At 41.1% G+C, this 27,587-nt stretch overlaps 1 protein-coding gene across 36 annotated transcripts in view; it reads right to left on the reverse strand.

Annotated features, from left to right (window-relative positions):
* The window catches only part of CSGALNACT1 (chondroitin sulfate N-acetylgalactosaminyltransferase 1), a 357,361-nt gene that overhangs the window by 169,335 nt on the left and 160,439 nt on the right, over window positions 1-27,587 (reverse strand). For 10 of the 36 annotated variants that reach the window (XM_063709112.1, XM_063709106.1, XM_063709100.1 and 7 more), the window contains one exon: window positions 17,898-18,016. The exons of 25 other annotated variants lie outside the window; for them this stretch is intronic. The gene's annotated coding sequence lies outside the window, so the exon portion shown is untranslated. Of the gene's footprint in view, window positions 1-10,892; window positions 10,989-17,897; window positions 18,017-27,587 lie in introns of those variants that run through there. One more of the 36 variants, XM_063709102.1, reaches the window with a different exon arrangement.

Genomic DNA, 27,587 nt, shown 5'->3' on the forward strand with positions numbered 1-27,587 from the left:
CATCCAGCTAATTTTTGTATTTTTAGTAGATACAGGGTTTCACCATGTTGGCCAGGCTGGTCTCGAACTTCTGACCTCAAGTGCTCTGCCCACCTTGGCCTCTTAAACCAATTTTAATGATCAATACTGCAAACCTAATTTAAGAGTTCCATCTCTCCTTCCAGTGATAGGCTAGTTTCAGGAAGGGGATGTATAAGGCTTCTCTCTTTACAACTGCTAGCTCCCTCAAGGTGCTGGGGATAAAGCAGGTAGAAGAAAAGGAGTAAGAGTCCTTAAGAGGACTGGTTCCATCATAAGGTGGCAATCCATTCTTTGGGCCTGGCAAATACTTATTTTAATTTTTAGAGAAAAAGTCTCTGTTACTCAGGCTTGATTGCAGTGATGCTATGATGGCTCACTGCAGCCTTAAATTCCTGAGCTCAAGCAATCCTCCCGCCACAGCCTCCAGATAAGCTGGGAATACAAGTGCACCATGATGCCTGGCTGGTTTTGTAGAGATGGCATCTTGCAATGCTATCCAGGTTGGTTGGTTTTAAACTCCTAGCCTTAAGAAATTCTCCAGCCCTGGCCTCCCAAACTATTGGAATTACAGGCGCAAGCCACTGCACCCAGCTGGCAGATGTTTAAAGTTCATTCTTTCTGTATGAGCTGCTCTGCTGGGGACTTGGAGATTCTCAGTCCTGGAAACCATCTCTCCTGCAGGTCCTCCAGACCCAGCAAATGCAACCTAGTGCCAATGGTCTCTTGCAAACTTCCACAGCCTGTTGGAATCTGCCATCCATGTCCAACCTCTTGCTCATAGGGTTCCTCCATGCAGCCCAATTTAACAGACAGAACCAAAAAGCTATGCTGTTCTTTCACAGGAGGCTCACCTATCATGCAGGAACAATAAATACATAGCCTCATTTTGCACAACAAATGCTGGCAGGGCAGGTGGACAGTAACAGGGCAGCCACACATACGGTGTGGAACTGGCACTAAAGCCACAGCCAGCCCACCTCTTGCTGCCTGAGGTTCAGGAGTCCGACCCTGGCAGTGCCCTCCAGCCCTGTACACCATGGAACTGTGCTTCAAGGAGCCCTACTGCCATTCCACAAGGTTTGGGATAAGATGGCAGACTGTCTAAAATCTCTTAAAATCCTGTCTCCGCCCAGGTGTGGTGGCTCACACCTGTAATCCCAACACTTTGGGAGGCTGAAACGGGCAGATCATGATGTCTCCTGAGGAGATCAAGACCACCCTGGCCAATGTGGTGAAATCCCGTCTCTACTAAAAACACAAAAATTAGCTGGGCATGGTAGCGGGTACCTGTAGTCTCAGCTACTCGGTAGGCTGAGGCAGGAGAATCTCTTGGACCCTGGAGGTGGAGGTTGCAGTGAGGTGAGATAACACCACTGCACTCCAGCCTGGCAACAGAGAGAGACTCCGTCTCAAAAAAAAAAAAAAAAAAAAATTCCTCTCTCCTCTCCATAATATGACCATTTTAGAGCTGTGGGACTGGTTTTCAAAACTGCCTTGTCTGCCAACTCACACATTTATTGAGTTTGGATCTCTAGTGCAAAATGCAATTTTAAAATTCCATTACACATCTCCTCTATAACCAGGGTATCTGAAGAGGCTGAACATTGTGGTTTTAGTTTTTCCAATAATTGCTACCACTAGCTGCACTCTGGTTGTCGCCTTTTCCCCCTGGGAAGTTAGCAACCTTAATTCTCAGTCTCCATCCCAGAACATTTAATTTTTTGGGTTATGAAAATAGTCCAGTATATACAGCACCACCTATTAAGTATTCTTGCCTAAAAATAACTGAAGCTGAATCTAATCAAGTTTCTAAATCTACCTACTAGCTTGCAGGTAATACCAGAGATAGAGAAACACATTAAATAGACATCTTTTGGAAGTAATCGTTAAGCAGGTAAAACTTTCAATAGGACAAATAATCCTGCTTCTCCATCAAATAAACATCAGAAAAGCAACTGTTCAAACAAAACAAAACAAAACCTTTGAAACAACTGTAATAATTTGAATATTGACTGGGTACTCTAGGATACTGAGAAATTTTGTTAGAAGTAGTAATAGTATAATGGCTTATCAAAAAATGTTTTTATCTGTTAGAAGTATAAACAAAAGTATTTACATGTGAAAGAGCAGAATGGCTTGGATTTACTTTAAAATATTCCCGATTTTTTTCAATAAACAAAATAAAAGTTGGGGAGGGTTAGATGAAGTAAGATTGGAAAAATGTTAATAATCAATGAAGTTGAGTGATAGGTTCATGAGAGTTCATTGTACCATACTTTTCTATCTTTTGAGATATTTTAATAATAAAAAGACTTCTTCTTTAAAAAAGGTACACATTTCAATCTTATGCCCAATTCTAAGTTCCCCTTCCTTTCTGCAGAGCAGGCCGAGCAGGTGGTCTAATGGCTCACACAGGAAGAGGTAGGTGGGCCAAGAGACGGGAGTGGGTGCTGTCTGCTAGCCACACCCCATCCCTGTTCTCTGTGCAGGCTCCTCTGATGATAGAGCCCAGAGAGGCTGGAGAGGATGTTTCCCTCAGTAGTGAGCAGTCATTTCTTTGTTGCTATTCCTACACTTTTTTTTTTTTGTTTTGTTTTCTTGAGACAGAGTCTTGCTCTATCGCCCAGGCTGGAGTGCAGTGGGGTAATCTCAGCTCAGTGCAACCTCCACCTCCCTGGTTCATGAGATTCTCCTGCCTCAGCCTCCCTAATAGCTGGGATTACAGGCACACCTTCACACCTGGCTAATTTTTGTATTTTTAGTAGAGACAGGGTTTCATTATGTTGGCCAGGCTGGTCTCAAAGTCCTGAGCTCGGGTGATCCAGTCGCCTCAGCCTCTCAGAGTGCTAGGATTACAAGCTTGAGCCATTGCACCCGGCCTATTCCTAATCTTTCACATGAACCTGCTGCAGTGGTGATAAGATTGCTGTCACCTTCTCGGTGGTCATCACAGATGATATGGATGGAGACCCCCAACGAGTCTTGCTGGCAGGGACCTCAGTCCCCTCCTCTGGGCACTAATGATCTCTCATTAGATCTCACCACATTATCCAGCAGATCCCCGACAGGCAGCCCCATGCTACACTGCTGTGATATGACAGCCTTTCTACCCCACCTGCTGATTGCCCCATCAGTCTTACCTCTGCAGGCCAGAGCCAATACTTGGGCCCGCTTGTGAGTGGGGTCCTACTAGTGTATCTCTCAGAGATCATGAATTTGAGGAGGCTGACTTGTTTCCTCTGCAACTGGTTATACTGCCACACCTTACTGCTCTCCATTAGCACTGGGGCAGGTCAGCAAGTACAATCACTGGCCATCCAATAAGAAAACACACAGCTCGCTTACCCCCTTCTTAGACACCCCGCAAATTACATGAGCAACCCTCTCGTGCTCCACACCCACCTCAAAAGCATGGAAACATCCAAACCCCATTAGACTCTGCTCCCCTTTGGGAAAGAGAGAGAGGGGTAACATGTATTTATTCACAAAGAAAGAAGGTCTCCTCTTATGTGTCGTTCATCAAAGCCTGACAAACCAGTGCCCCTTCTTGCACCTAGAAATAGACTGAGAGTTGTACTTGGCCTTGGAGAATTCATAATTTTGTTCTCGACATGATACTAGCTCTACTGTTGGGGATGAGGCGTGTGGCATAAGAAAATCTCAATTAGTAGCCACGCACAGTGGCTCAGGCCTGTAATCCCAGCGCTTTGGGTGGCCAAGGCAGGGGGACTGCTTGAGGCCAGGGGTTTGAGACCAGTACCTAGACAACAAAGCCCGACTCCACCTCTACAAAAAAAAAAAAAAAAAAAAAAAAAAAAAAAAGCCTAGTATGGTGGCGCACATCTGTAGTCCTAGCTACCCAGGAGGCTGAAGTGAGAGGATTTCTTGAGCCTAGGAGTTCAAGGTTATAGTGATCTGCAATTGCATTACCCCACTCCAGCCTCAGTGACAGCAAGACCCTATCTCAAAAAAAATAAATAAATAAAAATAGACAAGAAAGGAAAATTTTAATTAGCAACTCCAACCATCCTGTTGCACCTAGTAGGTATCAGGTTAGCATGCCAGACAACGAAAATATAAGGGCAAATAAGACACACTCCGTTGGGTTTAAAATAACAAGGCATGGGTTTGGGTCCAGGACTTGCTGCTTTCCAGCCGTCTGACTTGAGTAAGAAGCTGCAGCAACTTTGGAGTTAATACTGTGTCTTTAACTGTAAAGTTAGAGAGGCGACTGAGATGCCTCCCAGGTTCCCTATAGCACTCACAGCCAATGGCTGAGCCAAACTATTGGCATCACATCACATGAGACATCAGTCCAGCCCTCTGCCACAGTTAATTCAAAAGCAAAATAAAGAGCTAGTTGGCATGCAGAATAACTGGATCCCATAGGTGTAGCCACACCGACTGGAGCAATGGAAAAAGTTACTCCAGCACCACAGCTTGCTTTCACTCAGCAGATGGGCTGGAACATGTTCCAGATCAGCTGCAACCTTCATGGTCCAGGCGCAGGTGGCACCGCAGGTCGTCCCTGAGGCATAAGGTAACATGTGGGCTACCAATGATGCCATCATCAAATTCTATCCCCCTAGCTAGTCACTATGCCATTTGCATTTAAAATAAATATTTATCACCATTTCTAGCATTATCACTCTCAAAAGTCCAGCCCTATTATGTGAGCTAGGCCAGCACAAAGTCAAGTGAGAGGACTTTAGGATGGCTCACTGGAGTGACCTTTTGTCATGCTCTGGGACTTTGTGTACATCCTTCCTGTACTTAGGAATCAGCCACCTGTGATCCTGCTGCCTGGAGGAAGAAGACATTTATTTTCCTATAGCCTCTCTTGCGTGTGGAGTGAATCACCCTCTGTTGACTTTAAGTGAAAAGTATTAACTTTTATTTAAGTGATTGTATTTGGGGGTAGCTTAGCCTGTGCTTTAATACACAAGCAAAATGATTAGATTCTGAACTGCTTTACGGCAGATCCTACCATCCCTGTATTCGCTATGAACTTACATTTGTGGGTGTGTTAGATACTACTCAAAACTGTGCTACCCACCTCCCTCTAGACCTATACCAAGTTTCTTAAAAAGGCACTGACCCAAGCTGTCTCTATTTTCTCTCTCCCGATTCCTCAGTCTGACTCAGTCTGACTTCTGACGTCTGCCTCTACCACTCCACTCAAACTGTCCTTCCCAAGGTCACCCCTGATTTCCATATTGCCAAATCCCAACATTTTTGAGTCTTCATCCTATCTGATATCAAGACCACATCGACCCCGCAAACCACCCTCTCCTTCCTTACATCATACTTTCTCTTGGAGTTCTTGCTACGTTGACCAGGCTGGTCTCAAACTCCTAGCCTCAAGTGATGCTCCTGCCTCACATCCTTAAGTGCTAGGAATCCAGTAATGAGTCACAGCACTCTGACTCATTCAGGAAGTTTTAACACCAAAACATTTATGTAAAAATGAACTTGAGCCTATCCACCACACCCAGTCCAGAGTGATAACTTTCCACCACGAAAGTGCCATACTCAAAATCCTGCGACGGCTTCCCACGTCACTTAGGAGAAATTCCACAATCCTCAGCATGGACTAAAAGGCCCACTTTGATCTGGCCCCAGCTCCAAATTCAGCTCACGTCACTTTCCTCTGTTCCCACTCCCTCCATGTCCTCTATACTGCTGAAAGCCTCACTGGCATCTTTTCAGTTCTTTAAATGAACCAACTTCTTGGCTGACAGGGTCTGCAGCACATGTGCTGTTTCTTCTAGAAGGCTCTGGGTAATTGCTTTTCACTACAGGTCTCAGCCAACACTTCCAAAGGGGCACATTCTCTAAAACCTTTCCCCTGGTGTAAATTAAGTCACTCTTCTAAGTCTCTTTCATAATTCATTTTACTTTTCCTTTGTAGCTCTTACAATAACATGTAATTATATAAAAATGTAGATTTAAGTAGAGATAGAGATGGACACATAGGTATTTGTCTCTACCATACTATAAGATCCTCAGCCAAGGGCAGGGATTATGCCTATTTAGTTCACAGCATTGTCCTCAGGTTCTAGCATGTTCAACACTGAATAAACAGAAAGTTAAAGGATGAATACTAATAGCATATACCATGATTTTAACCTAAAAACAGTTATGGTATTTGCCTACCCTATTTTCCCATAGGAAAACCTTGATACAAATAGATAATACTACCATATGTATTGCAGTCATGGAAAAACTTGGATTGCACAAGAATTACAAAAAGTAATGGTAATATCACACTAAGTCTCCCGCTGAGAACAATTACAAAAGCTGGATGAAGAAGAAGGAAGGGAAAGGACAGAAAGGAGGAGGAGGAAGAGGAGGAGAAATAGCTGCTGTTTGCTGTTTGCAGACTTTGCTCTTCAATAAAGGCACGCAAAACTTGAGGCGTTAAGGAAAACACCCTGAGGTGAGACCCTCCTTTGTACTGCTTGCTCTTTTCAGAGCATTCACTAATTCCTGGCCAGGCTGCATTGGACGAGCAGACAGCTGCAGCCCAAAGCCTGGAGCAGTCTTACCGGGATGAGGAGTAAAAATGAAATCTAGGACTTCCAATGCAGCCAGAATGTGAGGCACAAAGATCCGAGAGAAAAGACAGCTTCAGAAAAATGAACCCAACATTCTTTCCAGCCTTTGCACTCCAAAGCTGTGAGTTGTAAAAGGAGGAGAAAATAAACAGAAAGCTTCTGCTAAGAGGCTAAAACGCTAAGCTGACTTTATGACCATGGCACTCAACTTAAGAGTTGACATTTAGGGCCTAGTATGGACAGAGTCCTGGTAAATACTTCAGGCTTTCTGCTGAGACTCTCAATGGCTTATACCTTAGAAATAAACCAAACAAAAACAGACTAACTTGAAACTTCACTCCAATTATCATAATGGTTGATTGAATCTAGATGAATAGCTTTATCCTACTGCCAACAGAAAAGAAATAGATCTTCCCTGGAGGAATAGAACAGCATCCAGAGAGCCTAAAAATGTTCACATACAGTATCAGGCACTTAATAAAAAATTACAAAGCCTGATAGAAAACAAGATCGAATGACCAAAACCAAGATAAAAAACTGGTAGTACATAGACTCACTGGTAATCTAGATATTTTATTCATCAAAATAGCACTTTACAATAACTACAATTACTGTGTTCAAGAAAATATATTAAAGATAGAGAATCTTACCAGATACCTAGGCTCTATAAAAAAGAGGAAAACTGAAATACAATAATTAAATTAAAAACTCAATAGATAGGTTTAAAAGGATAGGCAAAAGTTTTATTGGAGTGAAACAGGTGTCAGCAGAAGAAAATCTAATCAGAAGCACAGAGAGAAAAACAAAGAATTGAAAATATGAGAAACAGCTTAAGTCACATTTAAGACAGGAAAAAGTAATGTACGTGTAACTATTATTCCAAGAAGAAAAGACAACAATGAGAAAGAAGCAACAGCTACACAGATAGCCACAAGGAGTTTTCCAAAACTGATGAAAGGTATCAAGCCTGAGATCCAACAAGCTCCATGAACCACAATTAGGAGAAATATAAATAAAATATACCTAAAAGCCATCACAGTAAAACTGTGAAAATCAAATATAAAATCTTAAAAGCAGCTAGGATTGGGGAGGAATAGGAGAGCAGGTAATACTGCCAGATATAAATAGCATATTCAGGCCTGACTCATAGTTTCATACTCAATTATGCCATTTTGATATCCCCTCTCACCTACTGTGCAATCAGTAAAACTAAGGATAAAGTTCAAATAATGTCCTCTTAAACTCCCCAAATTAAAATGTTATATTTGTGGCAGAATTGGGCAACATATTAATTGTGAAACACAAATTTTGTTTGGTTTTTAAAACCTGTCACTCAGGAGGCTTAGGCAGGAGAATCGCTTGAACCAGGGAGTCAGAGGTTGCAGTGAGCCGAGATCGTGCCACTGCACTCCAGCCTGGTGACAGAGTGAGACTCTGTCTAAAAACAAAACAAAACAAAAAACAAAAAAAAACTGGCACTTACTGTATAAAAATACTTTAATTGAAGTCTAGGCTTCTCTAACTCCTAGAATGAACATGTAAAATACATCAGCTACAGGGTATCAACAACATATTAATACATACTCATAATTTCACTTTCTGGGGACCCAAGGCCCATAAAGCAGAGAATAAAAATGGATTATCGTGATATGGTTACATTAGTCTCTTAACACGTAGACAGAAAGCTGCTGTTGTAGGTATTTTTAAATGGTGAGCTCACTATAATTTCAAACGATTAACAAATTTATTCTGACTTTCTCAATTTAGAAAATTATTCATCTTAGTTAACAGGAAAATAATTCAGATGTAAAGCTTGCAATTTTTCTTAAAGATGATCACCTACCAGCCCAGGCTGTATCTGAGCTATCTCTGTTACCCAAATGAGTCCTAGAACTGCTGGGACAAAAAATATATAATTTATAGATAGATAGATTATATGTATCACCTTGCAGATAGTAATGTCCTGTAACTTGGCCCTTTCTCAGGAGGGCCGTGGCTATAACTAGGCACTGCAAGTGACTATATTCCTCCATTCACTGGGATTTTAAATATTGTCCTGGTGAATGCAGCATATTAGAAGAACATGATTAAAGTATTCACAGATAATTCAAAGACACCAACAGACAAACCTGATAAGGAAAAAATAAATCAACACTTCCAATGAAAGACTACTTAGATAATATAAAACTTACAATGTACATTAGCAAAACTGTATGGTCCAAGTTGAGGAAAAGAATCTTTATTGCTTATTTCCCCTCAAAGTCCTGGTATTTTTATTTAAAGAGCCTCAGAGCACCTAGTAAAACCAACATTTTCTGTAGTTCAGCTGTGAAGAAAATCATCTGGCTTCAGGAGTGATACACATGACTAAGAGCTGGTCAGCTGAGTAATTCAATCCACCCCATCAAAGAGATTGTTTAAAGATAGACACATGACCCAGTCAAAGCCAATGAGAGTCAATCTTGGGATCAGCTGGAAAGACATAGAGAGGCATGCTCACTCTTCAGCTTGACTTAAATTTAGAGATGCTACAGACTTTTTTTTATCATTATCTAAAAAGGAAGCCACCATAAAAAAGCAAAGCCCAGCTATCTGAGTCCCTGGACTAAGGCATCCTAGAAATCAGTAGCCCCTGTGTATGTATATAAGCCAACAACAGATTCTCTTATTTGCTAGAGCCAGTATGAACTGGGTTTGCTATTACTTGTAGTAAAAAGAGCACCAAATGACAGGCTCACTTGGAGAAAGACAGCCATTTCAACAAGTCCCATTTTGAAGTACCTCAAATAATTTCTTAGCTTGAAGTCCAGGAAATGGAATGGGCTAATAGCCAAATTAGACCACTGACAACCACTGTCATGGACACATATATACACTGGAGAAAAAAATTCTTTTTCTTTTTACACTTTGAACACATGCAATTTTTATTTGTCAATCATATCTCAGTAAAGCTAAGGAGAAATATTATATCCTTGTATATTATGTATCCAAAAACATAAACGAATACCTTTTTTAAAAAAAAATCCATTATTCTCTTAAATCATGTAGAAGACAAAAAGTAGAGTTCCAAGCCATTGCCACAACAATCCTAGGTTTTATAATTGTCCATGTATTTATCTACAGTGATAGTACTTTTTTCTTTTTTCTTTTTTTTTTTTTTTGAGACGGAGTCTGGCTCTGTCGCCCAGGCTGGAGTGCAGTGGCGCAATCTCAGCTCACTGCAAGCTCCGCCTCCCGGGTTCACGCCATTCTCCTGCCTCAGCCTCCCGAGTAGCTGGGACTACAGGCGCCCGCCACCACGCCCGGCTAATTTTTTGTATTTTTAGTAGAGACGGGGTTTCACCATGTTAGCCAGGATGGTCTTGATCTCCTGACCTCGTGATCCGCCCGCCTCGGCCTCCCAAAGTGCTGGGATTACAGGCGTGAGCCACCGCGCCCGGCTGATAGTACTTTTTTCTTTGTACATCTTTGAGTTATTCTCTAGTATCTTTTCGTTTCAGCCCTCAGAAGTCCCTTTGGATTTCTTGTAGGACAGGTCTAAGGGTAACAAACTCCCTCAGCTTTTGTTTATCTGGGAATGTCTTGAGAAGAAAAAATCCTAAGCTGCATTGGATCTAATGCAAAATTATGGCCTATATATAGTACCAGATCAGCTTCTGGCATTAAAAGTATAGTCATTTGATTCCATTCTAACTGACACTCTCCCAAAATGTGTTAGGCTACTAAATCTCAGTATTTTCTACTAATAAGCAAGTATAATTCACAACAACATAGCAGCAGAGAAGTACATTCAATTTTCATTAACATCATCAACCACTACTCTGATGACAAGCATTCCTCAGGATTATGCTCATTTTCAGACACTAAGTTTCAGCTTAAACTCTTCATTCTTCTCACTGCTACCTTGCATCAGCCACAAAGCCTGCACTTTGGGGTTGGAACTGCCAACAGAAAAATAAAGATTGCTCTGCAGTAACTGAGCAATTAGAATAATATTTCGAATGCTTCCAAAATCTGTTGCCCACCTACTCATACTTTGGGTTTGAGAGAAGTCAGACCAATGAGGCTGAATACTGACAGCCATCACTCTATGCACCCTGCAGCCTCTGCGGCATGCTTATGTTGCTCAGTTGAGATTGAATAACACATAAGCACAAACTGGGCCACATCTAATAGTCTGCTACATTCATAGACTCAGCCCAAGTGTTTCTTAAAAATACTCCAATTAAAGGCAACACTAAAGTAACAAAGTAAGTAGTAAAGAGGCCATTTCTGTGATCCACCCAGCCTTGTGACTTTTGAAAGATCACCTACCTCTGCTGTTTTTTCATCTGCAGAACGTAATAGTCTAACTAAACAATCACCTCCCAGAGCTAACATTTGAGAAATCTCGTGATCCCTAAGCCTGAAAGCTTAGAATCATGTGGTCCCAGGCAATGTTATTGGTATTCTGTAATTAAGTTATGCAGCCAGTTAATATTACTCATACTGGGCCTTTGCAAGTCTACGGTGATTTTCACATTAGAATGTCAAACTGGGCTGAAATATTTTTTTTTTTGACACAGTAAAACTTAGCTTGGAATTTGAATTAAGAGAAAGCTTAGGCTAATGGTTAACCTTGGATTAATATTTATTTTACTAATGTTAGCTTTGTATTACATGGTGATATCCTATTTCCTCCAGGATATTGTTTATGCCATCATAAAATTCTAGCTAACACCACTAAATTCTAGGCATAAAGTATTGCTAATAAATACCATTAATTGACTCTTCAGAAATCAAAAGTATAATCTAAATATACTTAGCGAAGATGAATGCAGGGATCCTCTAACTGGCTATGATATTGTTTTCTTTCACAGTATGTCCTAGAATGACTGCTGACAGCTGCAGTGCAAGGCTGATAGCAGTACAAAGTAAGCATTAAACCATCAGTTATAAGGCAGTTATAAAGCATCTCTTTATGATTTTTCTCCTAACAGAATTAAGGGCTTGTCATCCAGACCAGCAGCAAAGTAGATATTCTGAAGCGAGGGATGGTAACACTGTCCTGGGTACCAACCGTAGACAGCAGGATGGGGCAGGGGGACCTCAAAGTGGACTTTAGAACCCAAACAGACTTAAGTCTGAATTCTAGTCCTATCACTGCCTAGCTGTGTACCCCTGGACAAGTTATCTTATCTCCCTGAACCACTGGGTCTCATCTATTCCATAAAGAACTGCTAAGAAGTACTTCCCGGGGTTATTAAAGAGAATACATGAGAGAATTACATATGTAAAATAGATTACATAGTGCTTGAACACTCAGAGTGCTTGGCTCACCTTTCCTTTCTTCTGGTCCACCCTCAGGCAAATCACTTCCGAGCACTGCTAAGAGAAAGCAGCCCCACAAAGGTTCTCTCCTCCAACCACAAGTTAAGCCGAAGGAGCCGCTTGCTGGTTGAGTTGACACTCTCTAGTAAATCCTGGCATAACTTCTGTGGCAAGGTGAGTGACCACACGGGACCGAAAGAAGGGAAGACACAAACGTCCTCATCAAAGCACTCATGGGCCACAAAAGCACAACCTTAATTCTCTTGCCTCTGATTAAACCTACAGCTACCTGAGCATTTTCCACAAGTGATGAGACAATCTTCACAGCATAGGTAGATTCCTCCGACTTCATCTCAGCCTTGGATGTTGTCATTTGAGCTCTTTCTTGGAAAACAACGATCAGAGAAGCCTGTGGCTGTGATATACCCCTTTACTATCTCCATATTAATTCCCCGATTGGTAATTGTAAAAACCCATTAATCTTACTGTGCCACTTCCTGCCTGGCTTCTCACAGCATGGTGGTGAGGAATGCAGATTCTAGAAGGTGTTAGGCCATGAGGTGTAAAATGAGAAGAACCCATACAAAGAACATTTCTCCAAGAAAGCTTCAATTCAACCTCCACGTTACCAAATTATCATTTGTATTTTCCAACCGGAGTTCCAGGTCCCAGTAGCATCTGCCCTGAGGAGCTCAGGAAACCCCTTCAACAGTGCTGCCCCTCTTTACCTCTTGTTTACGTTTCAAATTAACCTGCAAGTCCAGATTTGCAATGGAACTGTGCCGATGCCCAGGCTGGGAACAGCAGGCAGAGCCCCCAGGAGGCTAAGGACCTCAGAGTCCCCATATCACCTCAGTTTTCTTTCAACATGAAACCAATTCCCTCTAGCAAACATGCTTAACATCAAAAAGAGTTGTAAAATGGGGCTGGGTGTGGTGGTTCATGCCTGTAATCCCAGCACTTTGGGAGGGCAAGGTGGGCAGATCACATGAGGTAAGGAGTTCGAGACTAGCCTGGCCAACATAGCAAAACCCCGTCTCTACTAAAAACACAAAAATTATCCGGGCATGGTGGTGAGTGTAATCCCAGCTACTTGGGAGGCTGAAGCAGAAGAGTCACTTGAACCTGTGATGGGGAGGCTGCAGTGAGCCAAGATCATGCCACTGCACTCCAGCCTGGGCAACACAGCAAGACTCCATCTCAGAAAACACAAACAAAAACACAGTGGAGACATGCACTGTAGTCTTATAGAAAAAAAAAAAAAAAAGGAAGAAGAAGAACTTAGACAACTCTTCCTAATGTAGTGATTCTCAACCTCTACAACATATAAGATCCCCTGGGACACTTTTCAAAATTGCAGGTAACTGGCACCACCCCAGACACACAGAATCAGAAACTCTGGGGATGGGCTTGAGCATCTGTAGATTTTTTTAAAGCTCCAAATCAAAGGGTGAGAAACACTGGCTTAGTCTATGACTGGCAATGAAGTGTAAGTCAGACTTGGAATCAGGTTTTCCTGATTTTTCCCAAAATGCAGTACTTCTCATAGGCTGCTGGGTGGGATATTGTACCTAAGAAGGTTGAGAAATGTCCAGCTGGAAATGGATTCTGTGGAGAAGAAAACTGGGAACCCAGAGGTTAAACCAAACAAGTCTTTACTTTAGAACTCCAAGAATCGTCCTAGGCTCAGGTACATCATACCCTACCAGAGAGGAATCCATTACACAGTATTTTCCCAAACTTATTTGATCACAAAATTCTCTTTGAAAAATATCTTACAACTCTAGTAATCTCCAGGAAACACTCTGGGAAACGCTGGTCTCATGGGCTTGTCCTTCAATAATGATTTCAAGAGGTTTCCTGGAAGGTCAGTATGGTGCAAACATTCACTTAAAAATGTGTTTGAGTTATTGGCCTTAGGGCTTTGCTGACTGCACAGGGCTGCACAGTCAGGGCTGCAGGACCAAAAACAGCAATCGCTGCAAACTGACTCCGTTCACAGACTCATTACGATCCCCTGGGATGCTTTTCAAAATTACAGGTAACTGGCACCGCCCAAGACACACAGAATCAGAAACTCTGGGGATAGGCTTGGGCATCTGTAGTTTTATTAAAGCTCCAAATCAAAGGTTCAGAAACACTGGCTTAGTCTACGACTGGTAGTGAGCTGTAAACAAAACTTGGAATCAGATTTTCCCCAAATGCAGTGCTTCTCAAAGGCTACTGGGTGAGGCCATTGTTCCTAAGTTGAGAAATGTCATAGGTGGTAAGGATGCTGTGTCCCACCCTCCCCCACCTAGGATGGGGCTCCAAACAACTCAATCCTTTTCTAACTTGGTCCCAGTATAAACAAACCTAAGTCATGACTAATAACTATCAAGTTATGAATGAAGATGAGACTGTGCACACATCACTCAATTTCCTGGAATAAGGTTACCAGACATTTTCATGTTCTTAGCAATACCACAAACCTATAAGTACCTTATTACATACAGATGCCCTTTATGATATTATTCTACATTAACAGCTAGTGGTAAGGGCATAAATACTCCTGCATTACAAGAGAAACTGGTACTCTCCAACCTAGGAGGCCTGGAATGCCACAGTTATCAAAGGGGAAGGCTTTCCTCTTGTTGTTTCTCCTCTGGAGAGTCAGAATTTTAAATTCTTAACACAAGTAATAAACTTCCAGCTATGATGGGTTTCATATTTGTGATACCTTTGTGATCAGCATTACAAATATACAATAACAGTCCAGCAATGGTGGATCACGCCTGTAATCCCAGTGCTTTGGGAGGCTGAGGCGGGCAGATCACTTGAGCTCAGGAGTTTGAGACCAGTCTGGTCAACGTGGCAAAACCCCGTCTCTATAAAAAATACAAAAGTTAGCTGGGCAAGCTGATGCAGGCCTATAGTCCCAGCTACTTGGGAGACTGAGGCAGGACAATTGCTTCAGTATGGGGTGGGGAGGTAGGTTTCAGTAAGCAGAAATCACACCATTACACTCCAGCCTAGGTGACAAGAATGAAACCCTGTCCCCCCATCCCCCCGCAAAAAAAAAAGAAAAAAAAAGATATATACATATACTCACACAAACACATATATATACATACACACCAATGAAAAATGCCATAGGCAGGGTATTTGATTGGCAATGACAAAGTTATCAGTATCATGTTAATACTCCTAATATCATATTCTAGCCAGTGAGAACTCATTGCAAATATGATTTTTTCTGTAGAGTATTATTTGATTCCAAGTAACTTGTGAAGTAAGTTCATCCAAGCAAACTCAGAAAGAATTCAGTGATTTATATCCTATACAAATACTGATTACCTAAATGTAAATATCACTCGTGAGCATTGCCCATAAATTGCAGTGTGCCCATGCACTCAATCGACAAATTTATTGAGGTCCTCTTATACACCAGGCAGTATTTCAGGAGTTGGAAATACAGCAGTGAACAAGAGATAAGAACCCCTGCCTTCATGAAGCTTTCATTCTAGATCTAGGAAACCAAATAAGTATCAAGTTAATTAGATTTTTGTCATTTCAATTTTTTTGCAAGGTTGGCACTGAAAGAAATTATTCCAGCTGCTCTGTGCATGACATGAGTTCAAGACAGGAGATGGGGGATGCGAGAGGGCAGAGGACCCAGATCCTAGCTGTACTTCCATATACTACCTTAGCTCATCTTTTTATGTCTCTGAGTCTCAGTTTGCTCATCTGTTCATTAAGTACTGGATTGGCGCCTGACACATTACTCAATGCATAGTAGTTAAGGGGTGTTTGAAAATGTGTGGGGGTGGGGAAGCATTCTGGTTGACACAATCACTGAGTGGGCCCAGGAATGGTGAATGTCATTTATGTCACAGGACAAGCCTATCCCAGGGTCACGGAGCTCTTGAGAGCCAAGATCGGCTGACTATGTTTGTGATCCTTTCCCAGATGCCATGCTATTCCATTCTTTCTAGGATTGTCTAGGGTGTTATGATCCCTGATTTCTATTCATTTGCAGTAGGCTGGGTAAAGCAGTGGGCGTTTCTTTAAGGAGAAAACCATCTGCCAACATCCTCTCCTCTGAAAACCTCAGACTAGGTAAAGCAGGCAGCTTCTAGTTATCATTCTAAAGCTACCTAAATTTTCAAAATGTCCCCCAGTTCCTTTTAGGAAGGTTTTTGTTTGTTTGTTTTTGAGATGGAGTCTTGCTTTGTCACCCAGGCTGGAGTGTACTGGCATGATCTTAGCTCAATGCAACCTCTGTCTCCCGGGTTCAAACAATTATCCTGCCTCAGCCTCCTGAGTAGCTGGTACTACAGGCGTGCACCACCACATCTGGCTAATTTTTGTATTTTTAGTAGAGATGGAGTTTAATCACGTTGGGTTGGCCAAGCTGGTCTTGAACTCCTGACCTCAAGTGACCTTCCCAACTTGGCCTCCAAAAGTGCTGGGATTATAGATGTTAGCCACCGTGCCCAGTCTAGGAAAGTTTTTTCATACCCAAAGCTCAAATAACTAAAATTAAAATAATCATATCAACTAGATCTAATTTCCACTAGGATTTAGCTAATTTGAGCTAATTTGATTGTAGCTTGTTACAAAAAGGTACGTTAGTACAGTCCTGGTTTTGAGAAGATTTACAGCATCCTTCTAATGCCTGAAGTGGATAATTACAAAATATTTTGCAGCCAAATCATTAATCCATAGAAAATAGGCAGTTTGTGGAAAGAATATGTGAACAAAACCAAAAAGGTTAAGTAAGAAAATCTTATCACATACATAGTGTAGTTAAACAGTCATTCTCTTCTTCACTGATGAGCAGACACGATGCAATACTGCCCAAGAAGTTAAAATCAGACCTCTCTAGGTTAGACATATCATAAATGAAAGAAAGAATTGTCACATCCTACCAATTAGGTTGAAATGTCATCTTATTATCTCTGCCTCCTGCCCAAGTTTGGTGACGTTGTCATCTCTCTCTTTAGAGTTATTTAACCCCTAACCTGCCATTAAGACACATATTTGAGTGGCTGTGGGTGACACGACTGCAAATCATCCCAGAAAATTTCTTTTAACTAAACGGATGATTACTAAACTGTGCACTGAGGTACGCTGAGGCATCAAAGGGAATTCACAGAGGCACTTTGAGATATTTTAACTTTGTGGCAGAACGTAGTAATAGTAGACATGTATTGGACATCATACAGTCAACATTAGATTGAGCTACATTCCTTTTGGCGATATCTTATCTTTGCACAACTGCCCTTTTAGTGGTTTCTGTAATGAATGCAATTGCTGCACAAAATGAGGTGGTGTCTAATCTAATTCCAAGGTTGAGACATCACGCAGTGCTCAAGAGATGCACACATCCCACTGCTCACTGTGGTCGAGAATGAGATCAAACTACTTTTGTTTCCAATTTATTGTATTATTTTCTCAAACAGCTTCTAAGTCAATAGGACATAAATACTCATAGCTGGTGGACCTAATTACACTTTTTTTTTTTTTTTTTTTTTGGAGATGGAGTCTCGCTCTGTCGCCCAGGCTGGAGTGCAGTGGCGCGATCTCCGCTAACTGCAACTTCCACCTTCTGGGTTCAAGCAATTCTCCTGCTTCAGCCTCTCATGTAGCTGGGATTACAGGTGCCCACCACCACACCTGGCTAATTTTTTGTATTTTTAGTAGAGACGGGGTTTCACCATGTTGGCCAGGCTGGTTTTGAACTCGTGACCTCAAGTGATCTGCCCACCTTGGCCTCCCAGAGTGCTAGGATTACAGGTGTGAGCCACTATGCCCAGCCCTAACTACTTAATTTTTAGCCATTAGGTATTTCCTTTGTTCAAGGGATACTGGAAAAATTAATGAGACACTAATGGCACCATGAACCAAGAACGTTGAAGAACCTCTCAACTATACCTCTTGGTCAATCTCCAAAATAGGGCAGAGAATAGGAAGCATTCTTTTTCACAGAGCTGATATTTAGAAGAAGAGATTAGGACCTGGACCCACCTCCTCACAAAGCCACAGCAGCAGCAAGAGCTGGATTGGTCTCACTACTAGTGGAAGGTCAGGACCGGACCGGCAGATGGTCAGCTCCCCACATTTTATGCCTACTGCTCCCTTTATGTCTGGAGGTTCAAGGATAGAAGGGAAGAATTACTTAAATACACCCTAAGTACAGTCTATAAGCTAAAGACCAATAGACTTCAATTTTCATTTTAAACTTAGAAGTGTGAGCTCTTCAAAATAATTCACCATGAGACAAAATATAAGTATACTGTAAAAAATCAGTGATAGTTACTTATAGTCCTTTTAGGGCGTTTATATTCATCCATCTTCAATTTATTCAACTGAAGTCCAACCGTGTAACAAAGATTAGGTAGGAACTTTGGCTATAAGCCAAACCATCTTAATTGTAGAAAGGGGAGTTAAAGAATGCTAATTTCATTGTGGACTAGTAATTGACCGATAGGGATAAAAAATAAGCATTTAGGCTGGGTGGAGTGGCTCAAACCTGTAATCCAGCACTTTGGGAGGCTGAGGCAGGAGGATCGCTTAAGCCCAGGAGTTTCAGACAAGCTTGGGCAACATAGTGAGATTCCTCTTCACACAAAAAAAATGTAAATATAAAGATAAAATAATATAAAGGGATAAAAGCAATTCTTATTAGTTTTAGGGAGAAAATGTAGCTATATTTAGTATTTAATATATTATAGTATTTGCTATATTATAGTATTTTTAAAAATCTCCCATCACCTTAATTGCATCATCAAAATTAACACTGTCAATGAGGAATAGATGTGATACCTTGATAAGAACACATCATTTATGTAGAATTCCTGTTCAGAATGTATAACCTGAATCCAATTACAAGAATCACTCATCTAACCCAAAATGAAAAACAGCCTTTAAAAGAGAAAAAAAGATTGCGTACTTCAAAAACATTTTCACAAAAGACAAAGAAACGCTATGAAAATGCTTCAGGTTAAAGGAACATAGAGACGTAATAACTAAATGCAATCCCTGATGTTAGTACTAGAGGGGAAAATACTTTAAAGGACATTAAGTCAATTTACAAAACCAGAACCCAGTACATTAGGCAAATTCAAATAAATGTTAAGTTTACTGATGCTGATACTTGCACTTTTGTTATATAAGAAAATATCCTTATTCTTAGGAAATATACCACTTAGCAGGAAAGGGCTATGATGTATACACTTATTCCCAAATGGTTCAGATAAAATAGTATATATATTTATTTATATATGTATATACATGAGGAGGAACAAAGAGACAAATAGCATGGATAAAAAGCAAATGAGCAGGGTATAGTGGCCCATGCCTGTAATCCCAGCATTCCAGGACTCCAAGGCAGGTGGATCACTTGAGCCCAGGAGTTTGAGACCAGCATGGGCACCATGGCAAGACTCAGTCTCTACAAAAGATACAAAAAATTTAGGCAGATGTAGTGGTACACACCTGCAGTCCCAGCTACTTAGGAGGCTAGGGTGGGAGGATCTCATGAGCCTGGAAGGCAGAGGCTGCAGTGAGCCAAGATCGCACCACTGTGCTACTGCACCACTGCACTCCGGCCTGGGGGACAAAGACAGACCCTGTCTCTAAAAAAAAAAAAAAAAAAAAAAAAAAAGTGAATGATGTAAAATGTTAACAACAGGTCAATCTAAGTAAAGAACACATAAGTTATTTGTACTATTCTTATATTTGCAACTTTCCTATACAGACCGTACCCCACTTACAGTGGTTCAAATTACAATTTTTCTACTTTACATTGGGTTTAACAAGGTATTAAATGCTTTTTGACTTACAATAGGCTTATCCAGATACAACAGCATCATTAAGTCAAAGAGCATCTGTAATTTGAAATTATTTCCAAATATTTTCAGTAAGTAAAATGTCTATGTAGCACTCTGGGGTACAAGAAGCTAACTGCTTCAGTAACTAGACGGGATGTCTGCGCCACAGCTAAAGAATGTACGATATGTATCAGAAATACGTGGGCTTAATGACAGGATGTTCACTGTCAATCAATAGTGTGATGGTACCAAAGCACATAAACCCAAGTTCTCAGACATCAGCCTGCTGAAGACTCTGCACTAAGTGATGTGCAGGAACAGTGAAAAGAACTGAAGATACCAAACTTAAATGAACAAGATATATAGGGACCTTACTGGTAAGGTTCACCATATGGAAGTGAAGTCTGCATCATTTTGTGGTCCTCCTGGGGCACCACAACAGCTAGGCTCCTCAAATGATTCTGTTCTGTAGGTCTGCAGTGGGGCCTGGGGCCCAATTGCTCTCAAGTGCCCCAGAAGATAGCTGCAGATGGCCCACGGACTACACTAGGGCCATCTGCAGGTTCTAGATGACCCTTTGCATGCTGGGAAGCCCCAGCTCCCATTAATGTACAATGATACGTTCTTTTGAGGAAGTCTGTAGATTTCTTTACAGGGTATGAATAACATCAGGAAGGGTGGTTTTCATCTTAAATCAAATGAGCAGAAGACTCAGTACAGAGAAAAAGATCCTTGAGGTTAAAGGACACTGTGCAGCTCCTCTCAGTCTGCCCAGAAAATTCCTACACATGCTCCAAGAATTCTGCTCAAGCATCACTTTTTGGGACTGATTCCTACATTCCTTCCCTTGAGGGCTGGATGAGAGCCCACTTATTGCTCCACGAGCCCATCTGTCTCAAGACCCTTCTCAACCTTGTGCTAAAACTGTTAATTTTCCTTCCCTGTCTCTCCCTCTAGGCTGCTTCAGGATGGAAGGAGAAGGACTGGAATGGTGATGTGGAGACAGAATATCAGAACTCAGCTGGGGACATCATGAATTGAGGGTGCTGGTGGAATATGCCATGAAGATGGTCAGGAGTGTGCATCTCAGAGGAGTGGTTTGAGCTGAGGGTACAAATTTGAAGTTAGCAGTTTGGATAAAAGTTCACCACTTACAGCAGAAGCAAATACACAGGTGAAAGAGAATGAGAAGAACAGAAAAACATGGACTGCTAGAGAACATCAGTACTTAAGGCATGGAAAAGGAGATTATGAAGAAACAGCTAGAGGTGTATGAAAAAACTACCAGAGTTTATTGTCACAATATAGAAATAAGGCAAGGGAAGTGAGAGTCTCAGACAGTGGTCAAAGTGCCAAATGACGGAGAGAAATCAAGGAACATCTAATATGTATAATCCGGCACTCAATACTAAAAATATGAGTTAAAATATGTGGTATCAAATTACAGTGAGATGAACAATAACATTGAGACTCAAACACACAACAAGGACCTCAAAGGAAGAAAAGTTAGGTGACCATTTACCAAAGAAAGAACTCAAGCTGCCCACATGCAATTAGCTAGTCCACACCCAGGTACCGTCTTCATTCCAACTTTAGGTCGTGACTCAAATTAGGACAGACATGAATTTTCCAAGACTATAGGTAAGAGTTTTATTTCACTTTGCTGCAAAATATATATATATATATAATATTATATAATGTATAATGTATATATAATATTATATAATGTATATATAATATTATATAATGTATATATATTATATAATGTATACATAATATATATACACATATATAATAAAAGTCAATTTTTATAAATTATGTGATGGTATTTTTTTTTTTTTTTTTTGAGACAGAGTTTCGCTCTTATCTCCCAGGCTGAAGTGCAATGGCGTGATCTCTGCTCACTGCAACCTCCACCTCCCAGGTTCAAGCGATTCTCCTGCCTCAGCCTCCCAAGTAGTCGGGATTACAGGTACACACCACCAGGCCTGGCTAATTTTTTTTTTTTTATTTTTAGTAGAGACAGGGTTTCACCATGTCAGCCAGGCTGGTCTCGAACTCCTGACCTCAGGTGATCCACCCACCTTGGCCTTCCAAAGCGCAGGGATTATAGGCATGAGCCACCACACCCGGACTTTAATTTTAATTTAATCTACTTTCCTACTGTCAGGACCTTTACTCCTTTTATATACCTACCCTCCAGGCTTGGCATAAGGTTGGCTATTCATATATGTTATAAAGTTAGAAAACACATTTGATGATACAAGTAGCCCCGTCTGCAAGTTTTTATCGTATATGAGATTTTGTGTCTGCGGGCTCCCCATCAATTCTGTTGGACATTCTTTCAATAGATTCCTTTCCTGCTTAAGTGAGCCTCATTGATTTCTGTTTCTTGTACCTAAGAATCCTAAATAAAAACCAACATTTTATTTTACTAATAAAATTTTAAAAATTAACTATCATTAATTTTAGTAACCATCCCGTTTTAAATGTTATTAAGAAAAAAAGGCTAGAACCTCAAAGTAAAGGTTATCCCTTTAGAGTGAGTACTAGCTCTTTGAAAACAACACGCTATTTTTCTCATTTCTCTGTGGATGACTGAGACTTTCACCAGAGACTGGATTCCAATCCAAGAATTGGTACTTGGTAACCACAAAGCACATTTAAAGTCCAACATGTAGTAACAAGTCTCAATATATGTTTGTGAGTTCAGAACATACAACTCTTTATTAAAACATTTAAGGGTAAACACTAATATTTCAAATTACCATTTATTTTAAGAACTTAAATATAATTTTCATGAAAAAATTAAAGTATCAGCTTGGATTAGATATTTGCCCAGTGGAAGAGATGAATTTTCTTTTCTCTGGGGGACTTGACTATATGATCATGTTTGTAATGTTAAAAAAAAAAATCTGGCCAGACACGGTGGCTCACACCTGTAATCCCAGCAGTTTGGGACACCAAGGCAGGACCCTGTTTCAAAAACAAAAATTTAAGTAACAATTGAGCTGTTTGTTTCCAGAGGTTATAATTCTTTCCTTTGTCTACCCTCTACTCTAATTTTCACTTCCTCTCTTATTCCAGACTTCTCTGCACAACTCCATCAGATTCTTGCCTCCGTTTCTCATTTTCAATTAATGTATTTTTTTTTTTTTTTGAGACAGGGTCTCACTCTGTCACCCAGGCTATAGTCCAGTGATGTGATCTCAGCTCACTACAGTCTCAACCTTTCTGGCTCAAGGGATTCTCCGACTCTAGCCTCCCAAGTGGCTGTGACTACAGGCACATGCCACCACACCGAGCTAATTTTTAAAAATATTTTTATAGAGACAGGGGTCTTGCCATGTTGCCTCGGTTGGTCTTGAACTCCTGAGCTCAAGCAATTTGTCCACCTTGGCCTTCCAGAGTGTTGAGATTATAGGTGTGAGCCACCGTGCCCAGCCTCATTTTCAGTTCCTCAGGAAAGGTATCACATTGTGGGTCAGAAACTGACTGAAAAGAGAGCTACTTCCTAAGTGTCAGCTGAACATTCTGAAATTGCATTCTTTCAAACACCAGTGTGATATTGACAGTTTTAGAGTCATGATTTTCCACTAGAAAGGACTGTTAATGTGATGAGGGGGAAAACGAAAAAGCCTAAAGCAGTCGGCTTCTTATGAACAATCAAATCAAACCCTGGAGTGTGTCACGCCCTCTGCTTGTGACAGAACAAACATTTCTGCTCTTAATCACAAAAGTAATTTTTAAGTATCACACAAGTATTTCTGATAAGCAAAAAGATCCTATTATCTTTGCTGAAGAAAAACAAGTGAGAAAGTGAGTAATTCTGAATCATGTTTTAACTGCAAATATAGGCCACAAATTGTAAGAAAAAAAAAGACAACAAAGTCTAAAATTAAGTCCCAAAGATCTTACCACTGTAAATACATTTTTTCATACATAACACATTTTGGAATAAAAAGTGACTTAAAAATCTAAGCAAAGGAAACATAAAGTTCAAACCATGAGCTCTAAAAAATCTAATTCCTTTCAATTATTTTTACTTTTAAAGGATAATCATTATAAAAATAGGTACTTTGACTTTTTATTTTTAATTGTAAAATTCATGTAATGAAATTTACCATCTTAACCATTTTTAAGTATACAGTCCAGTAGCATTAAATACAGTCACAGTTTTCTACTGCTAAATTCATTCACTGTTATGCAACCAAACTCCACATCTTTTTCATCTTGCATAACTGTAACTCTGTACCCATTAAACAAGTGCCCATTCTTGCCTCCCACAGCCCCTGACACCTCTCATTCTATTTTCTGTCTAAATGTGACCACTCTAGGGACCACATATTAGTGGAATCACACAGTATTTGTCATACTGTGACTGGCTAATTTCACAAAGCATCATGTCTCAAACTGCATCCATATTTTAGTAGGTGTCAGAATTTCTCTCCTTTTTAAGGCTGAAAAATATTCCATTGTATGGATATACATACTGCATTTCGTGTATCCATTCATCTGTTAATGGATATTGGGTTGGGGCTGCCTCTACCTTCTTTCTTTCTTTTTTTTTTTTTTTTTGGAGAGGAGGTCTTGCTGTGTCACCCAAGATAGAGTGCAGTGATGTGATCATAGCTCACTGCAGACTCAGTCTCCTGGGCTCAAGCAATCCTCCCGCCTTTGCTCCCAAGTAGCTGGGACTACAGGCATGAGCCACCAAGCCTGGCTAATTTTATTTATTTATTTATTTTTGTAGAGATGGGGTCTTCTCACTATGTTTCCCAGGCTGGCCTTGAACTCCTGAGCTCAAGTGATCCTCCCACCTCGCCTCCCAGAGTGTTCAGATTACAGGTATGAGCCACAGCACTCAGCCTTCACTCATTTTTAAACAATTAATTTAACTAAGCAGGCAAAGTGCTGGAGTCCGATCCCTTGCCTCCAAGGCAGCAGAGAAAATACAAATGTTAAAAGGAAGTAGGGGAAAGGTTGGTACACCGTCAAATGTGCAGCAAATGATGATAACATTGCTAGCTTCTGATGAGGGTTTTCAGACAGCAGCAACTCCTTCAAACCTTTGTTTGTGAAGTAGGAACATACATATGCTAGATGCTAAAAATGCAGAGACCATGCCTAGTTTGAGGGCCAGATGGCCAAAGGACAAACATCTAACCAGTAAATAATTATGAACAATAGGGAAAATAAGACAATAGAGAGAGGCACACAATGGCCCAGCCCCATCCCAGCCTGGGGCTCAGCAAAGGCTCCCCCCTTACCTGCCTCCCAAGATGATTCTCATGCATGGAGTGAGAATCTGGAGGGTCAAGAGGAAGGGGAAGGCACTGCAGATATGGGACAGCAGAATAAGACATGGAGGAGAGAAGGTGAAGCACAGGCTTGGAGGTAGAACCCAACTCAATGAAAAGGGAATCCCAATAGCAGAGCTCAAAACAGAATGGGAAAGACAGCAACAACACCTGATTAAGGATCAATCAACAGGAAATAAAAGCCTACTGGAAGGCATGCATCATCGGATACCCATTCATGTGCCAGTATGAACCTCCTGGAGTAGCCTCATCTGCAGAAAACCAATGGTGGCCCAGGAGTATAAATTAAAATTGAAGCAGTGAAAGGTGACACTGATTAAAAGCTTACAGACTTTATGGCACCCCTCATTCCATTCAACGAAAATATTTTAAAAGTCTAAAACACATCCAAAGGAAGGCCACTTTATAAAATCCAAACTGTTACTTTTCTCTGGCTTTTCAAATAGGAGCAACTTGCCCAGTTAGTACATTATAGTTTTATATTATTATTTACTTATAACATCTGCTTCCTTCCAAAAATGATTGCGTCAGCTACTATTTTATGTTATTTGCTAGTCATGCTTCACACACTAGCGGAACTGCAAAGGGCCTACAAGGTTATGTGTCTACAAACAGTTTTTATCCCCAGATGCTCCAGAAGGAGCTGGATCACCAAAATGGGAAAGGAAAGTTCTGCGCCCTGTTCAGGGGTGAGATCAGGAGACCACTGCGCAAACAATAATGACAATGCAATGACACGTGCCCACAAGAAGAATGTGGTTGGTGCCAGAGGACTAAGTGGAGCCATCTTCAGGTAGGAGACATCCCTTTATTCACTTTTCCATTCATTTACTCGCTCATTCATTCTTTTGTTTGGTGCCTCATAAGAGCCAGGCACTGGTCCTCAAGCTAGAGTACAGGAACACATTACCATTGAGGTGAGGTTTGAAGCTCCCTGGTCAGCGATGAGAAGAAAGTATGCTAGGTAGAAAGAGTGTGGACACCAACACAGCTTCAAGGAGTGACAGCTGGGGAGGAGTGAGCAGAAGGGCCAGAGGTGGGAGACAGGAACAGGTGGAGACAAAAGCACAGGTCGGGGAGGGGGAGCACAGAGAGCTAGTGTCAGGGGAGGGGGAGCACAGAGAGCTAGCATCAAGGGACAGGAGCATGGAGAGCCAACAGCACATCTTTTCTTTGATAGAGGAAAGGAATTAAGGATTTGGAAATGTGGTTCCATTTCGTGGTAGGGAGAGGCAGGAAATATATCAGTGAGCAGTGACAAGATACAAGGTGGCCGTAAAAATTGTGAGCAGAGGCCAAGCACGGTGGCTCACACCTGTAATCCCAGCACTTTGGGAGGCCAAGGAAAAAGGAAAGAAAGGAAGGAAGGAAAGAAAGGAAGGAAGGAAGGAAGGAAGGAAAGGAAAAAGAAAAAGAAAAGAAAAAGAAAGAAAGAAAGAAAGAAAGAAAAGAAAGAAAGAAAGAAAGAAGGAAGGAAAGAAAGAGAGGGAAAGAAAGAAAGAGAGAGAGAAAGGAAAGGAGTAAGGAAAGGAGGAAGGAAGGAAAGAAGGAAAGAAAGAATAAGTAAATAAGTAGTCCAAAGCTGATTAAGGTCTACCTGGGCAAATGCAAAGTTATAGGATGTTTCTGCTCTGAAGTTAAAGCTACCAGAGTAGCAGGACAGGGAACACTTGGGGAACCTGGGAAGCCCTTGTTTTCCCAGAACCGCTCCTTACTTTTATAGACTCAGGGCTTGAACATCCTTCAGCAGCAGAACTTCACCAGACTTGAAAGAAACCAACGTGCACATTGAGAAGACAGCAAAAGAGTTGTTTCCTTTCTTTTTGGGCAGAAAAACCTACCCCACACCCAGTGCATGCTTGGCAATCACAGGATCCCAGCAACGGGAGTTAACTGTTCCATTCAAACATTTAGTAGCATTAGGCCAAAGTTGTGCAGTAGGGATAGCCTTGTGTGTTAAACATATCCTTCATAGACCTTGTTCCACCATGGTTCATTCTTGGTCAATTGCTGCTCACCATTCATTCATTCATTCATTCGTTCATTCATTCATTCATTCAGAGACAGAGTTTGCTGTTGCCCAGGCTGGTGTGCAGTGGCGTGATCTTGGCTCACTGCAACCTCCACCTCCCCTGTTCAAGCGATTCTTTTGCCTCATCCTCCCTAGTAGCTGGGATTACAGGTATGCACCATCATGCCTGGCTAATTTTTATATTTGTAGTAGAGATGGGGTTTCACCATATTGGCCAGGCTGGTCTCGAACTCTTGACCTTGTGATCCACCTGCTTCGGTCTCCCAAAGTGCTGGGATTATAGGAGTGAGCCACCGCACCCAGCCTACTTCTCTATTTTGTAAAGTTTATTTTGACTGTTTTCTGGCATTATCTCAAGGTCTTACTAATTATGGTCTACATGGGGTTGTAATGACATTGTTCTCTTTTGTATCATCCAAGTAATTCTCAAAAACATTAAACATCACAAGGCCCAAGATTAGGACAGTTCCATACGCCCTTCAAGTTGACCCTGAATTACTTAAGCCTCTTAACCACTTGACTTTCTACTTAG

Source organism: Gorilla gorilla, chromosome 7 (genome assembly GCF_029281585.2).
Source record: "Gorilla gorilla gorilla isolate KB3781 chromosome 7, NHGRI_mGorGor1-v2.1_pri, whole genome shotgun sequence".
NCBI lineage: Eukaryota > Metazoa > Chordata > Mammalia > Primates > Hominidae > Gorilla > Gorilla gorilla.